Below are 15,197 nucleotides of genomic sequence, written 5' to 3'. Positions count from 1 at the left end.
GTACAAGAAAACCCATCGCAGCTTCATCCATTATTGCCCCAAAGGGGAAACATCCAGGAAGCTTGCCAAAAGGAAACCAGATGAACAACGGATGGGCCCTTCATCAGGCACAGACACTCCGGACGGCAGAGAATGGACAGCAGAGACACGCGGCAGCACGGATGACTCCCAGAATCCTGCGCGGCACAGAAGCGGGCCGCTGAGCGGACGTGGTGGCTCGCGCCCTGTGTATGAAATCTGCAGGCGGGAGAAACTAACCTCCAGGGAGAGACGTCAGAATGGGCGTGCCCAGGATAAGGGGATTGATTTGGAAATGGGCCAGAGGAAAGACTTTGGTCATGGAAATGTTCCATATCCTGTTTTGGGTGCCGGTTCTCTGAGTGTATACACTTGTCAAGACCATAAACTGAACGCCTATGAGGTGCACGTTTCAGTGTATGGTCCTCTTACCTCAGCTTAGCTAGGAAGGGTTGGGAACCAGAGTATGTACCCAGGAAAGGGAGTCCTGAAGGTTGCTTGCTTCATTCATTCGTTCAAAATACAATCCGTATCTACTGAGCCCCTACTAAACAGGCAGGCCCTGTTCTGGAAGCTGGATCACTTGAGTTGGCTCCATGTTCTTGCCCTCATGGAGCTTACATTCCAGTGGGAGAGATAACTAACAAAATAAACATAAAAGGTCAGGTGCAGGGGAAAAGAAAGGGTGAGGGGATTTGAAGTAAATAGTTCTACTAAATGCAGGAACTTGGCAGATTGTGGGCATCACCTTTGCTCAACAGGAACCCAGATGGGCCTCCCTCCCTCCCTCCTTTCCTTCCTCCCTCCTTCCCTTCTTTTCTTTTGCTGTCCTCTTGCCCTATAAGCCTGGTGCTTCAGTGTTTGGGCCTTAGAAATTTCCTAGCTGAGCTCCCGCTAGCCTATGACTTTTCTGGCTCCCCTCTGAGGAACAAGTATTGTAATCAAGACTCGCCCTCATGGATGGGCTCAGAGCCTGGCCCACAGTGGGCAGAACCTCCATCAGGTGACGTTGATTTCCAGATTGCACACAGTTGCAGGGACAGCCTGGGGGCAGAGTTCACCAGAGCCGCCTGCCTGAGTTTCCCCATGTGACCTCCCAACCTTCCTGGCCTCTATCAGGCAAAAGGATCTTCCTGAGGAATTCTGCGCCCTGACTCTGACTTGCTCTGGCTTCCCTTCAGAGTTCTGGCAGCTGAACGATGCCCAGCGCTGTTGCATTTATTTGATCTTTGTCTCCTAGGGATGCCAGATGGCAGGGTGGGCGTCAGAGGACTCTTCTGCCTCTTCCCACGCTGAGAGGGCAAAGATGTTGACTGTCCTGTCAAAATTCGTCTCCCTGACAAAGAAAGGACATGACCCCAAGCAGGTCACTGTCAGAGGAGATGAGAGAGACTGGTCTGTCTCCCGAACGTGCAGGCCCTTCTCGGTGGCATCGGCCTCCCGTTCATGACCTCATGGCCCCAAGCATGGCTTTGGGCTTCCTGGTGTAAGGGGCCCACTGATAGGGGGTAGACTTCCCTGGGAAGCCATGATCTCCCTGGAAGGGGAGCCTTCCAGGCCTTGGTGGAGGGGAGAGGGAGGGTCTCCCTTTCCAGAGCTTTCCTGGGCTTTGAAGAAGCAGTAGCCTTGCTGCTTCTCCCTGTCTCACCTCCCGTGGCTGTGAGTCACTCTTTGCTGCAAAATCAGCTGCCATGTCTGTCAAGGCAGTCCCTCTGGTGACTCTGACATGGCCTGGCCAAGGGTTCTGAAACGTCTGGGCACGCACTGTGTGCTGGTCTCTGCTTCCTGGACTCATGTGGAAGACCCCAGGTCCTGGGCATCATGGTACTGACCCTGCGTTGCATTGTGGCCATCAAAATCACCCCCTTTGTAGGTTTCAGTGTCTTTCTCTGGGCCACAGTTAGACAAGGGGGTGACACTCTAGTCATGAGCTGCCACTTGGGAGGAGGGACGCTAACAAGATTCCTTCTTCCAACGTGACTCCCAGATTTGTTTTTTCAATGCTTTGTCCCTCAGTTTCTCCTCTGTGAAATGGGGGCAAGCAGACTTGGATCATCATGTGCTTCCTCCCAGGGGGACGTCAATCTCCCAGGTGTTTGGGGACAGGATGAGGGCCCCTGTGGAGGGCTTTCTGCACACGAGTGACCTTCATCCCAGGACATCTTGTGATTCTCATGAATGCTGACTCATGACATGGATGGGCCCCAGCACTGGGGAGAGTCTTGGCCTCCCTGTTCTCTTTTCTTGACCCATTCAGCGAGAGGGAGCTTGGGGACACATCCATGGACTTATGGCACATTAAGCTGCGGAAAGGAAGAGCAAGACGGAGCTGCAGCTCAGTGATGGGGTCTGGTCCTTGTGGAACGCCTACCTTGCGGGTCTGTGAGTGTCCTCAGCCAGATGTCAAATGGGGTGGGGGGCTGAGGGGAGGTATGCTCACAGATCCTCATGCAACCTGGACAGCCCACTTGACATTCCCTTCCTTTTGCCCTTCTGGGCTCCCTGCAAGGAGAGGCCAGCAACATCCATGAGGCTCTGGGCCTAGGGAGGGAAAGCCCCAGCAGGACTGGCTGGGAGCCCCAGAGGTACACTCAGGCAACTCACCACTGCCCCCTGGCCTAGCTGCCCTCTAGCTCTGGCCTTCTTACCTTCTCTTTCCTCATCCTTTGACACTTCAAAACATGGATCTAAGTCAACTCTGGGTGTACATAAGTAAAGATAATACATTCCCTTGACCTAAGTCCATACCCCATGAGTCACAAAGCCTAGGCCCATCTCCTCCCCCAAGACCTATAGGTGCTGGACCCAAGCCTTCTCCCAGCTGCTGTGGCTTCAACCCTTCTAGGTCCTGAGATTAAAATGTCAGCTTGCTCAAATAAACAAGCACACCGACACAAGTTGTGATCCTACCAGCCCCACGTATTTGTCCATCCACACTGCCCATGGCATCATGGCAGCTGGGCAAGAGGCCAGTGCTGTACACAATGTCCTCACAGCTCTGAGCTCAGGCTTTCCCATGGGATACAGTCAGTGTGGAGAAGGGAGGGGAGCCAGCTCCTGCACTGGCCCAGTGCTTGCCCCAGCCAGTTCTCTGTGTGGACAGATGGGGGAGAGACCCTCTTGGGCTTTGGAATCTTCCCTGTCCCTTGGCCCAAGCTGAGTCCCGGGCAGCAGACAACCCGGAGAGCTAGAGTGAGTGGGCTCCCCTCTTGCTTCCCAGAGGAGAGGTGGCCAGGCTGGTCTGCCCTTCTGGATCCTGTCCTGGCACCACTGGCTTCTGGAGGTACTTGAGTGGAACAAGGGACGGGGCCCCACACCTCCATGGCTATGTTGGTTCACACCTTCAGTGAACGTTTATGGAGCGTCACACGGTCCTAGGCACAGTGCTAAGTGCTGAGGTCATTAAGGAGCTCCTGACCCTGGGCGATCACCATAGTGGAGGAGAACGTTATGACTGGATGATGGAGCTTAGCACAGAATGAGAAGAGGCACACAGTAGATGAGTTTGGGAGAATCAGGGAAGACTCCCTGGAGGAGATGGTGGCGCTAAATCCCAGGGGGGCCATAAAGAGTGACAGTGTAAATGAGCAGTTGATGAGTCAATGTGACCACAAGAAGTTAGAGACTCTCAACTGCCACCCCACTCACTAGGTCCCCTGAGCACAATGGGCTTGTGCTTACGTGTGCAGGTGTGCGTACCAGGGGAGGGCTTCTACCATGCCATACTATCCATCCCCAGGACTTTGGGGTGTGTCTCCAGATGAGATAGTATGATTTGGAACACTTAATGTCTTGGGGCATAATATGTGACCTGGCGAGTGATGGCCTGGGTAGGTGAGACCCCGGGGACAAGAAGATCACAGGACCAGGCCAACCTGAGATTTCTGTGGTGGCCTGACCTGCTGCAGGGCATCTTTCCCCATTCTGGGAAGGCGGCCCCACATTTGAGGATTCCATATAGATGGACAGCACAGGATACGGGACAGAGACAGGCCCAGGAGCTCCCACAACATATGAGCTGCAGGAAAGTCTTTCTTGCCCTGATTCCCCTCTGAGCCAAAATGGGAAGAGGAGAGGGGTGCCCCAGCCTTTCTTCTGTGGTCAGAGAGAAGTATACCCCCATTTGATTCCCTTAGTTGCTAAGAGTGCCCTGAGGGCGTCACCACCTGTATTGCAAAATTCCAAACCAGGGCCTCCCTCCCACAGATGAAAGGTCCAGGACCCTAGCCATTCCTAGCCCTTCCCCCCTCACTCTTGTTTCTCTCCTCTGCTTTTCCTCCCTTTCTGTAGCTCTGGGTCGGCCCCTGCTGGAACTGGCCCCCACCCCTACAGCCTTTCCCCCTTCAATCCCATGCCAGGGAGCACAGATAGTTCTATCTCCCATGGACTTCCCTTTGCCTGATAGTAACCTCTTCCACAGCTGATGCCACTTCTGCTTTGCACTGACACAGCAGTTGAGTGGGGCACAGCAGGGCTGCTGGGTCCAGAGGGCAGCTGGCTGTGTCCTGAGCCAAGCTTCCTCTGTGTCCTCTCCACTAGCCTTTTCCAGCCAAGAGTCTGCTGTTCTCTCATGCTGACCCTTTGAACCAATGTGTCCACCTGGGGATTGAGTGTCGACTGGGTCTCCATGTGCCCAGTGGAAAGTCAGAGCTGTGCTCTGCAGCAGGGAGAATGGAGCCAGAGTTCTGTCCCGCCCCTGGGGAGCTCACAGATTTCTAAGAAAAACAAGTTGAAGCACCAATAGTCATTTGGGCAAAATAGTATTTGCTCATGGCAGAGTGTAAACATATGGAGTTCAGGTCAGGAAATAGAGAGGGACCCTTCCTAACAGAGGTGCCCGAGAACTGGTTAGGGGAAGAGGATGGACTTGAAACAGACTCACTTATAGGACATTGTTTCAGTGTCTACTTATGTACACTGTGCTAAGTGCTTTGACCTCTATTAATATTTACCCCTATATTTAACCTTATTTTGCCATGCTCAGGAAAGCTGTGCCAGCTTGGGGTCTGGGGGGGTAGGACGTGATGTGGTAGGAATAGTACACCTGCTGGGGGTGTGGTAGGTACTTCACAGATTGTCTAACAAGGAGTTCTTTCCAAGCACAGAACAAACATGCTAAGCAGAGAGTGGGTAGGAGACATGATGGGTCCCATCTCTCTTCTGCCCTGCCACCACCCACCCCAGCCCCCACAGTCCCATCCAGGCTCTGTAAACCCTGGGCAAATTACAGTTGGAAGGCCCCCTGGTCACCTAGAGGCATCTTCCTTCTACTCCACTCCCCATTCCACCTTTCTTCTCCACTCTCCCTGCCCAAGAGGGAAAAGGGAAAATCCCATGCTTGCCTTCAGCCTCACCTTTGCATTTAAGGTGTAAAATAATGTAATCATGGTCGATTTCCAGGCTATTTTTCTGCTGCTCCCACATCAGGATTTGGTTGGACCCCCTGCCTTTTTAAAAAGATTTTATTTACTTATTTGAGAGAGAGAAATTGAGAGAGCGTGAGTGGAGGGGGAGGGAGAGGGAGAGGAGCAGAGGGAGAGGGAGAAGCAGACTCCCTGCTGAGCAGGTAGCCCAGATGCGGGGTTTCCTAGGACCCCGGGATCGTGACCTGAGCCAAGGGCAGATGCTTAACCCACTGAGCCACCCAGGCGCCCCTGGCTGGATTCCCTTTTAAAGCCTGGAATTATTGCCTTTTATTTACCTTGGGGACTCTGAATTTGGAAAGTCATCTGGCCCAGACATACTCTTGCAGAATTGTTGGTTTCCCCATGCCCTCCTTTCAAGCAGAAGCCCAGAGAGCCAGCTGTATTCATCTTATCCCTCCCAAGCCTGTCTTTTAGCTGAGAACCAGCCAAGAGGAGAGAGGAGCCAAACCCAGAGCCCCATACACAGCAGGCCCCTCCACCCCAAGACCCTCAGGGAGGCCCACAGGGGCCATTGACCCAGTCAGTCCCTGTCATGCTGGATACCCAGCAGTCTTCTCCCCTAACACCCTTCTTACCAAACCTCCGCTTTCCCTAGACAAGTGCCAGCTTCTTCATCCTGACCCTCCAAGAGCTACCTGGCCCTCTAGACCACCTGGCAAAGCTATGGCTGCCCTATCATGTATTTGGCCTTGGCTGAGGCCAGGACCACACTGCCAACCACTCAGGACCCTGTGGAGGGTCACCTAAGGCAGTGGGGACCCCAGGAAAGGGATGGGGCCTGGTCACCACCTTCAGATTTCCATGTTCATCAGCAAGAAGGAACCAAAGACAGAGGCATGGAAAAAGTAGGTCTTGCTTGGGAGGATGCTTGTTTCTGGATTAATCCAGGAGAGCAGGAAGAGTCAGATGCAGGGTATGGGAGGAGCCCATTCTCTGGTGGGAGTAGGAGGGTGAACTCAGCACATGAGGTGAGAGGTGGGGATTGAATTGTCCCCCTCAAGAGGTGGGGAACACCGATGACACTTGGCAGAGTGAGGGCTGCCTCAGGGCTAAGCTGTCCCTTCTCCAAAAGAATGGGTTTCATTGATCAAGAGAGTTCACCTGGACCAGACTCACTAATTGGGCTTAGCAAGGACACTAAGGTGGGCCCCATCCTGGGAGACACAGAACTCCCTGATGGTTTATTTTGGTTCCCTGAAGGCCTTGGCAAACCTTTCTTAGACTAACTATGCTGCAGAAATCCACCCAACCTTCCCGCCCTCTCTCCTTCACTCAGGGGAAGACGTACCTCATGGTCTGACAGCTCTCCTCGCTTTCCCTGGTGCCTGCCCAGTTTTCTCTCACAGCTGTCTCCCTCAAAACCTCACAACCGCCTCCCAGCCTTGGTGTCTGCTTCTCAGAAGACCCAGATCAACACAGAAGGCTCCTAGGGCTCCAGAATGATAAATCCCTGTCAGTTAGGACCTGTGAGCAGGACTTTAGAGTTTAGAGTAGATGAAAAAAATTAGCAACAGGAGGGAGCTGGGGAGAGGAACGGTCTCTGGACCCTCTGAATGCCAATCTCTTCAAACTGGTTTGTCTCTTACGGACTGAGGCAGGGCAATGCTTCTGCTGCCACCTGGTGGCCATTCTGGGCAAAGCACCTTTGCATCTTCCCACTCTGTTCTGTGACTCTGCTCAAGAGGGTGCCGGTGGAGAATTTGTTGGGGTCCCCTTCTCTCTCATTTGCAGCATTGATTGTAGGTGTTGGCTTCCAAACCGTATGCCCAAATGTTCTTCCTTTAAAATTATCACCATAGTTGCACATATCTATAAATATACGGAAAGTTATTGAATTGTTTACTTTAAATGGGTGAATTGTACGGTATGTGAATTATACCTCAATAAAGCTGTTTTTAAAAACCAGCACAATAAGAGGAGTTGGAGTCAAGGGAGGCTTTTAGAACATGAAGGTGAGGTTGGTTGGTTTCAGTTTCTTAGGACATCCCCAAACAGATATGCAAGAAATTCATACAGTACATATTCAGTAAATACTGATAAATTACTTGTGTAGTTAAATGGACCACTTCTTTTATTGTCTCACCACCCACTCTTTAACCTCTAAACCCCCACTTCTCCAAATCAGGCGTCCACAGCCTTCTTACTTTCCAAAGTCAACTGAGAGATTCTAGTCTAAGCATCTGAAGGCTTTTAATTTATCAGAACCCTTGGCCCTTTAGCACTGTTTGATACAGTCAATTATCACTCCCTTCTTAAAATATTCCTCCTCTGACTTTTGTGTCTTGAAAACTCTTGGTTTTCCTCCTGCCTTTCTTATGGCTCTTTCTCTCCCTTTCTGGGTCCTCTTCCTTCTCCCTCAACTCCTTAAGTTCCTTTCTCCCTTCATGCAATCCTTCGGCAATCTCAACTGTTCCTGTGGTTCCAGTAAACACATCTAGCTACACCATCGTTCTTGCCAGTGTTTATTACTATCTCCAGCTCTAACCCAGATTGTCCAGTGACCCTTCAAATTTCATCATCTGAGTGTCCCATTAACCCTTTAGACTCACACATACCTAAAGCTGAATTTCATGATGAAACCTACTTTTGATCCTTCTTCCTCCGCCCCATCCCATTAAGAGCATCACTGACCATCCAGTTGTATGGGTTTGAGACCTTGCAGCCACCTTTGATTTTGCTCTCCCTTGAACCCTACATCCAGTCAGACGCTAATTCCTGCAGCTCCTGCTTCTGAGATGCCTCACATATCTTTCCATTCCTTTCTAGTCTTCTGTCACCATCATCACTCAGACTTTTCATTCCCATCCCTAAACTAGCCCAGCAACCTTCCAACTGATTTCCTGGCTTCCAATCTCCCCCCACATCAAACCCTTATTGTCCGATTAGGTTTCATAAAATTAGCTTTCATTTCATTGCTCTGATTGGAAGCTTTCTTTGTCTTTCTTTTGCTTGAATCCACTTGCATTTCTGTTGCCTGAATGAATTCAATGTCTGGCATTTGAGGCCTTCCATATTCACTCCCAACCCTCTTTCCAGGCTTATTTCCTATTCTCCAGTGAGAACAGTGGGACTGTTCTTCCACAAGAGAGAGCAATGTTCCCACCTGCCAGCTTTTGCTCACACTGCTGTCCCTGTGTGGATGACACACAGGAAGTCATTCTCAGTGTAGTCAGACAGAGCCGACTCAAAGATGGGTTCCAGCACAAGTCATCTCTCGGATCCTCAATTTCTTTACCTGTAAAATGGAACAATAAAAGTCTACCCCATTGGACTGTGTGAGAATTAACTAAGATAATGCACTGTAAGGCGTCTGCCATGTGGGTGGTTAATAAATGGTAGCTAGGGGCGCCTGGGTGGCACAGTGGTTGAGCGTCTGCCTTTGGCTCAGGGCATGATCCCGGCGTTATGGGATCGAGCCCCACATCAGGCTCTTCTGCTATGAGCCTGCTTCTTCCTCTCCCACTCCCCCTGCTTGTGTTCTCTCTCTCACTGGCTGTCTCTATCTCTGTCGAATGAATAAATAAATAAAATATTAAAAAATAAATAAATAAATGGTAGCTATGCTTTCTTTTTGTCTCTGAAAATATTTGTCATCCTTTTCCAAAGGATGTCATCCAAAGTCCATTTCTTTTTTTTTCTTTTTTTTTAAGATTTTATTTCTTTGACAGAGAGAGAGCACAAGCAGGGAGAGTGGCAGGCAGAGGGAGAGGAAGAAGCAGGCTCCCCACTGAGCAGAGAGCCCCATGCAGGGACTCGATCCCAGGACCCCAGGATCATGATCTGAGCTGAAGGCAGACACTTAACCAACTGAGCCACCCAGGCACCCCTCAAAGTCCATTTCAATGCCATTTGTTGCAAAATTCCTGTCTTGACCTTTCCACTTGCCACCCCAGTCACCTTCCTTCCTCAGAGCTGCTGTTCTCATACTCACCACATGCCTCACCCATATTCTTCCCCAGCTGTAGTCTCCGAGGACGTCGCGATTAATACAAAGCCTTGGAGCAAGCAGGTGAAAAGCAAAACTATTGCATGGACGACTCCCATGTCAAAAAATGAACTTTCGGGGTGCCTGGGTGGCTCAGTCGTTAAGCGTCTGCCTTCGGCTCAGGGCGTGATCCCAAGGTCCTGGGATCAAGCCCCACATCAGGCTCCTCCGCTGGGAGCCTGCTTCTTCCTCTCCCACTCCCCCTACTTGTGTTCCCTCTCTCACTGGCTGTCTCTCTCTGTGTCAAATAAATAAATAAAATCTTTAAAAAAAAAAAAAAAGAACTTTCGTGATTCCTGGCTGATGTGGAGAGCTAGCGTGGTGAAGACAGCCACCGAAGAGATTCTGTGAGTCTAAGATGAAAATGCACCCCAACTCTTTATGAACATAATAATTACTGACTACTGGCTTTTTAAAAATACTCTTTTTCTGAATATGAAAGTGCTCATAATCACTGTAGAAAAAAATTAATGAAAATAAAATAAAATAAAACAAAAATTGGCAAAATAAAAAGTATCCACCCAGAGATATCACTGCTACGTTGTTAAATTCTTTAACATGAGTCCTTTTTCTCTATGCATCTAATTGACACATAAAATTTGGACTCTGTGGATGTTTATGCCAGAATTATGATGAGCATTTTCTCATGAAATTAAATACTACTCAAAGTGTTGATTGCACAACAACCCATTTGTGTATATATCCTTTTTCTTTTCTTTTCTTTTTTTTTTTTTCCAAATTTCCCACCGGTTTTAATGAATGGCAATACCGTATCACACGCAGTTCTGGGTGAGTTCAGGGTGAGAGTTTTCCGATAAACCCTTTCTAATACTAAAACTGCTTCTTTTTGTGTCATGCAAAGTCCACCTCAAGTTGAAGGAGGAGAAGGCTGGATGGGTCCTTAAGTTTCTTGGGGGGATCCAAGTCTATGCAGTTCTCTCTTCTCAAGGAGATGGGGCAGGAGGAGCAAGTCCTAGCCCCCAAAGAAAGAACTAACAATAAACACATTACTCTGTCCTTCTTCGGAGGCCTGCCTGCCCTTTAAAAAGAACTCCTTAACTCACAGATATTTTTCAAACTCGTATCCTTATGTATCTAATATTTTTTGTATTGTTGGATATTTGAGCTTCCTCTTTTGCAGGTTTTAAAAAATTGTTATCAATTATGCTGATAGAAACATCAGGATAGAATTCTAGACTTGGGAGTATAAGGTGAACAGAATAAAAGAAAATTAAGCTCTTGGTTCCAAATTCCCATTCAGGAAATTTTTTTAAAGTGCAGAATTGACCTTTATTGAGGTATGATCGACATACAAAAAGCTATACATCCTAAACGCATACAACTTGTTGAGCCTGGAGATAAATATACACCTGTAAAGACATCACCTCAGGGAAGTTTTCATCGCTTTGTAGTTTTACTACTCTAGTTCTCTCATTAATTCCTGCTTCTTTCCCAGATGTCAAGGAGATAATCGGTTTCAGGAATGAAAAGTGGTTGGATTCCATGTGTTCAGAAGGAATCTAATGCAAAAGCCTTCATGATGAGCTCAACTCATGCACCCGTGACTTTGAGGGATAAAGGTTACTGCAAGTTGTCACATTTCTTGCATTGTCATAACTTTTTTCTTGTTTGGTCATTTAACTCAGTCTGTTTTCTTATGCATAGTAGCAGTAAAACATTTCTGAATCTCAGACAACCCTGTTTACTGCAGGGCCAAGAGGGGGAAGAGAGGCAGAAGTCATGATTCTAGTCCTCATTTGCCTTAGAACTTTGGGTCTCCTGCCACATTGCTCCCTGTCCTTCTCCCTTGCAGCACTTTTTTATGATCACAAATCACAAGTTACTCGATGCCTATCTGCTTTACCAGAATGTAAGTTCTATGAGGCAGAGGCCCTGATGATCTTACTTGCTCCTTATCCCAGAGTCCCTCCTGTATCGTCGGCACTCAGCAAATGCCCATGGGATGAATTATCACTGGAATGAGGCCTCAGGATAGAAAAATATGTGTCCCCCGTGATGGGGCCCTCAGAAGCTGGGACAGGGGATGTGTTGGGTGATTGCCCCAAGACCCTGAAATGATGGTGGGAGAGTGAGTGCCCAGGTGCTCCAGTCTCCCCTCTTCACAAGCTTGGGACATTCAGTCATCAGGTCTCCTGTGAAATTTGGTGAATTGCTCTGAAGGAAAGAACTGTGTTCTCTCAGGTCCTCCTCTGGATAATGCCTCTTCTCTCCCTTGCCTTTCTTTCCCCTCCACCTCCCCCCCCTTTCTTTCTAGTCTGGTGTCTCCTACGCACGTGGAGCTCTTTCCTCCCCCACTGCACCCTCTGTAAAAGGAGGCCAGGCTGATGCTTACCATCCTATACAGAGCCCTGCCTGCCGCAGCTGGAGCTCTGCCTTAAGCGATAATGCTGACGGATTACTTCAGGACCATGTGAGCCCTCCATGTCTGGGACTACACTCAGCAGGGGGCATGATCATGGCCTCAGACCCAAGTTTCCAGGCAACTGAAGACTAACTTCCTTATTTGCATTGATGGCATCCTCTGTTGCTGGCATCCTCTATCTCCCACCACGTGGGTGTTGGCTGGTTCCCTCTCCCTGTCCAATCTTGTGTAGAAGGCATGGGCAAACAGGGATAGTTGTCCAGGAGGGTTTTCTAGAAATGGGAGGAAAGCCTGATGGACAGGCTCATTTACAAAGGCTGTCTTTGGAGAGATGAAGATACAAAATGTATTCCAGCAGGACTTGTTAAATCCAGGAGGTAATAGGAAGGAAGTAAAAGACCAAAGTGGGTCATTTTGATGAGGGAAGTGGGTCTCCTCCAGCCTGTCTGTGAAGTGCCTGAGGAAATACAACAAAATGTTCTTTTTTTAGCTTTCTGGGCTGGGACAGCTGCAACAGGACTTCATACACCTGAATCTTCTAATGGATCTGGCTTGTCTGTTCTAAGGACCTATGGCTTGTGGTAGCCCCGGCACAGTGCTTTGATGTTTATTGTACAAAAACAGGGCGAGGGGACTCCCTTGGGATTAGCCTACTCATGTCAGTTTGCTGGGTCCGCCGTGTCTGTTGCTGAAAACTTCAGCTACTTGACTTTCAGCATTTTTGCCACACAAATGGCTGGTGGTATATTGGTGAAGGGTAAGCCCTTACATGCAGGATTTTCTTATAGATAAGTGATCTCCAGCGTCTTCCACTGAGAATCATCGCCATAGTGAGCCACTGTTACTTACAGGGTGTGCCCTATTATTTATGTTTATTGGGGTGGAAAAAGTTGAGGGTCACTATGTAAAACACAGAAGGTGATTTGAAGCTTCTCCCTGTGGAATCTGGACTGTGAGTCGCCCCAGGATTCCTTTCTCTAGAATATGGAAGGTGGCTTATCTTGGGGGAATTTACACGGAGAACTTATAGGAAAATGAGCCACAAGTTTCCATCCTACGGCCTTTGCTGTCTCTGGGCTCTCTGTCAGGACCTAGTGGATCTGAGTGGCACTGAAGAGCCTGGCTAGGATGGGCATGGCATGAAAAAGGAGTGTACTGCTGGCAGAAATGTGGTAATCCTTTTTCTGGTGTGTGCAATAGGATAGCTTACAACCAAAAAATGTATCCCAGTGAAGCAATGGGACCAATTCACCAAGTGGGCTAAGAGGCATCATGATGAAGTACTTTGGGTTCTGATGGACAGTAAGACTTGCCATGTGCTCATAAAACTCCTCTAAGAGCTATTTTCTTTCCAGAGTACCGTTACAATAGTCTCCAGGTGAAATGCCATCATTCCACTCTGCTGGTGTCAGCTGGAATGGGATGGGGTGGAGACAGAGGGTTCTGGGGCCCCTGTCTCTCAGAGATAATGACAATGGAGTCCTGACTGGAGGCATCTCCCTGAAACCTGAATTGCTGTGGATGAGTGGAGGACACAAGGGTGGACGCTATGGTAAGATAACTGTAGCACACAGTTTATAACGGTTTCCGTATCTACTGTCTTAGTGCTAAATCAGTCCTTCAGGTCAGCAGGGCAGGCTTTATTATGAACACTTTGTAGACATATGAACTAAGTGTCAAAGGGACTTGCCAAGAACTATACAATTAGTTAGTTGCTGAGCCAAGAGTTAAACTGGGAGTTTGGGTTTCAAGGTCAAGCCTCTTGGGTGTTGCAAAATTGTTAAAAGGCAACCAGGGCCACAGGACCTGGTATTGGCTGCCCTTATTAACTGGCCACTCTGGAAAAATCAAGTACCATTGAAACTCGAGGACACGAAGAACTGCCAGACAAAAGCATCAGGAGCTCCCACTTGATTACCATACTTAGGACTTCTTGAGTAAGACGAAACAACTTAGGAATGAGCAGCACCTTTTGAGAAAATTTCTCAAGCTTGGTTGCATAACCCGTGCTCCCAGGGTTATTATGGGTTGATCCACACACATGCGGAATGCTCAAGACCGAGCAGGGAAAGGCAATGTTTCCTCAGTGGGCGACCATGAATAAAGCAGTCCAGCTCTGGCCTTAAGGTCACAAGGGTGTGGGACCTGTCGCATGATGAACCTCTTTGAGTCCACCCAAACCCCTGTTGATCACAAGCCTCCCTCTGAATATAACATTCTCCCCCAAGGAATCAGAAGCCATATCCGGTTCCTCTCCCTGCTTCTTTGAACTATACTGCTAGCTTCCTGTTCGTTACCCCTGTCCTAATGTTCCGTTTTGCAAGCCAGGGGTCCTTTTGAAATCGTTTGAAAAGCTTGTGGGTGAGAGGCAGCAGCTCCTATTCCTTCACTGTCAGCTGATTTCACACAAAATGGTCTTTTGTCTTCCCAAAGAAAACAAGCACCTTGGAACATGTCTCATTAGCTGCTAAAATATAGACATGAAGCTCTTCCCTCTAGGGAATCTCACAGAGAGGCCTTGACTCCAGCCCAGACAGCGTTCATTCCCTCACCGTGTCTGGGACTGGGGCAGGACAGCCATGCTGCAGAGCCAGGGTGAGACAGCTGCTGCTTTTCCAACCCTTTCTTGGGTGTTGGAGAGCACCTGTTTATCAAGGACCCGAGGCCAGCCTTGGGTGGTCTGGGATCAGGATCTCTTTATGGGAACACTCAGGACTGGTGACTTCCACTAGGCTGGTGTTTGACTGAGGGGGAAGGTGGGCTTCGGTCAAGTGGAGCAATAGAATGGCCCAGATGGGGAACAAGCAGCTGGAGAGAGGGCAGCCCCTACTCCAGCCATCAAGGAGGAGGTAACCCCCTGCACCTGTGGGGTCAGTACCATTCTGGGCCATAGCACATGTTTGTAGGGGAGCCAGGGCAAGTGATCAGAGGCTGGAGCAGGGCCTAGGGAGGGGTGTGCTGGGGGCACAGATACCCGAGATTGAAAAGAAAGCAGATCAGCTCTGATACCTCTCATAGTTCCATTTTGTGCTGGTGCTTAATAGCCCTCAGGTTAGTACTAAGAGCCATAAGATAAAGTGGTCAGCTGAGCTGGGTCCAGACATCAACTCCTCTTAAGGAGTCCCAAGTCACACTGTTCTTGCCCTTTGCTGTCTGATGCATTCTCCCAATCAGGGTTTAGGCTCTTCCCTAGGCTAAGCCCCCACTCTTAAGGAATACCCTTCTGTCGGTGTAGTTCCCTCATACGCCATATGAGGGCAGACCTCAGAAGGCTACAGACAATCTGGAACTCTGTAGTGTCCCCCTTTCTGCCCCCCCCGTCTCAATGGCAGTCCAAGACCCTGACCCTTAAGTGTCCAAAACACAGGCTCCTCCTGCCACTAGC

This window comes from Ailuropoda melanoleuca, chromosome 6 (genome assembly GCF_002007445.2).
Source record: "Ailuropoda melanoleuca isolate Jingjing chromosome 6, ASM200744v2, whole genome shotgun sequence".
Classification (NCBI taxonomy): domain Eukaryota; kingdom Metazoa; phylum Chordata; class Mammalia; order Carnivora; family Ursidae; genus Ailuropoda; species Ailuropoda melanoleuca.
This window is presented reverse-complemented; position numbering follows the sequence as displayed.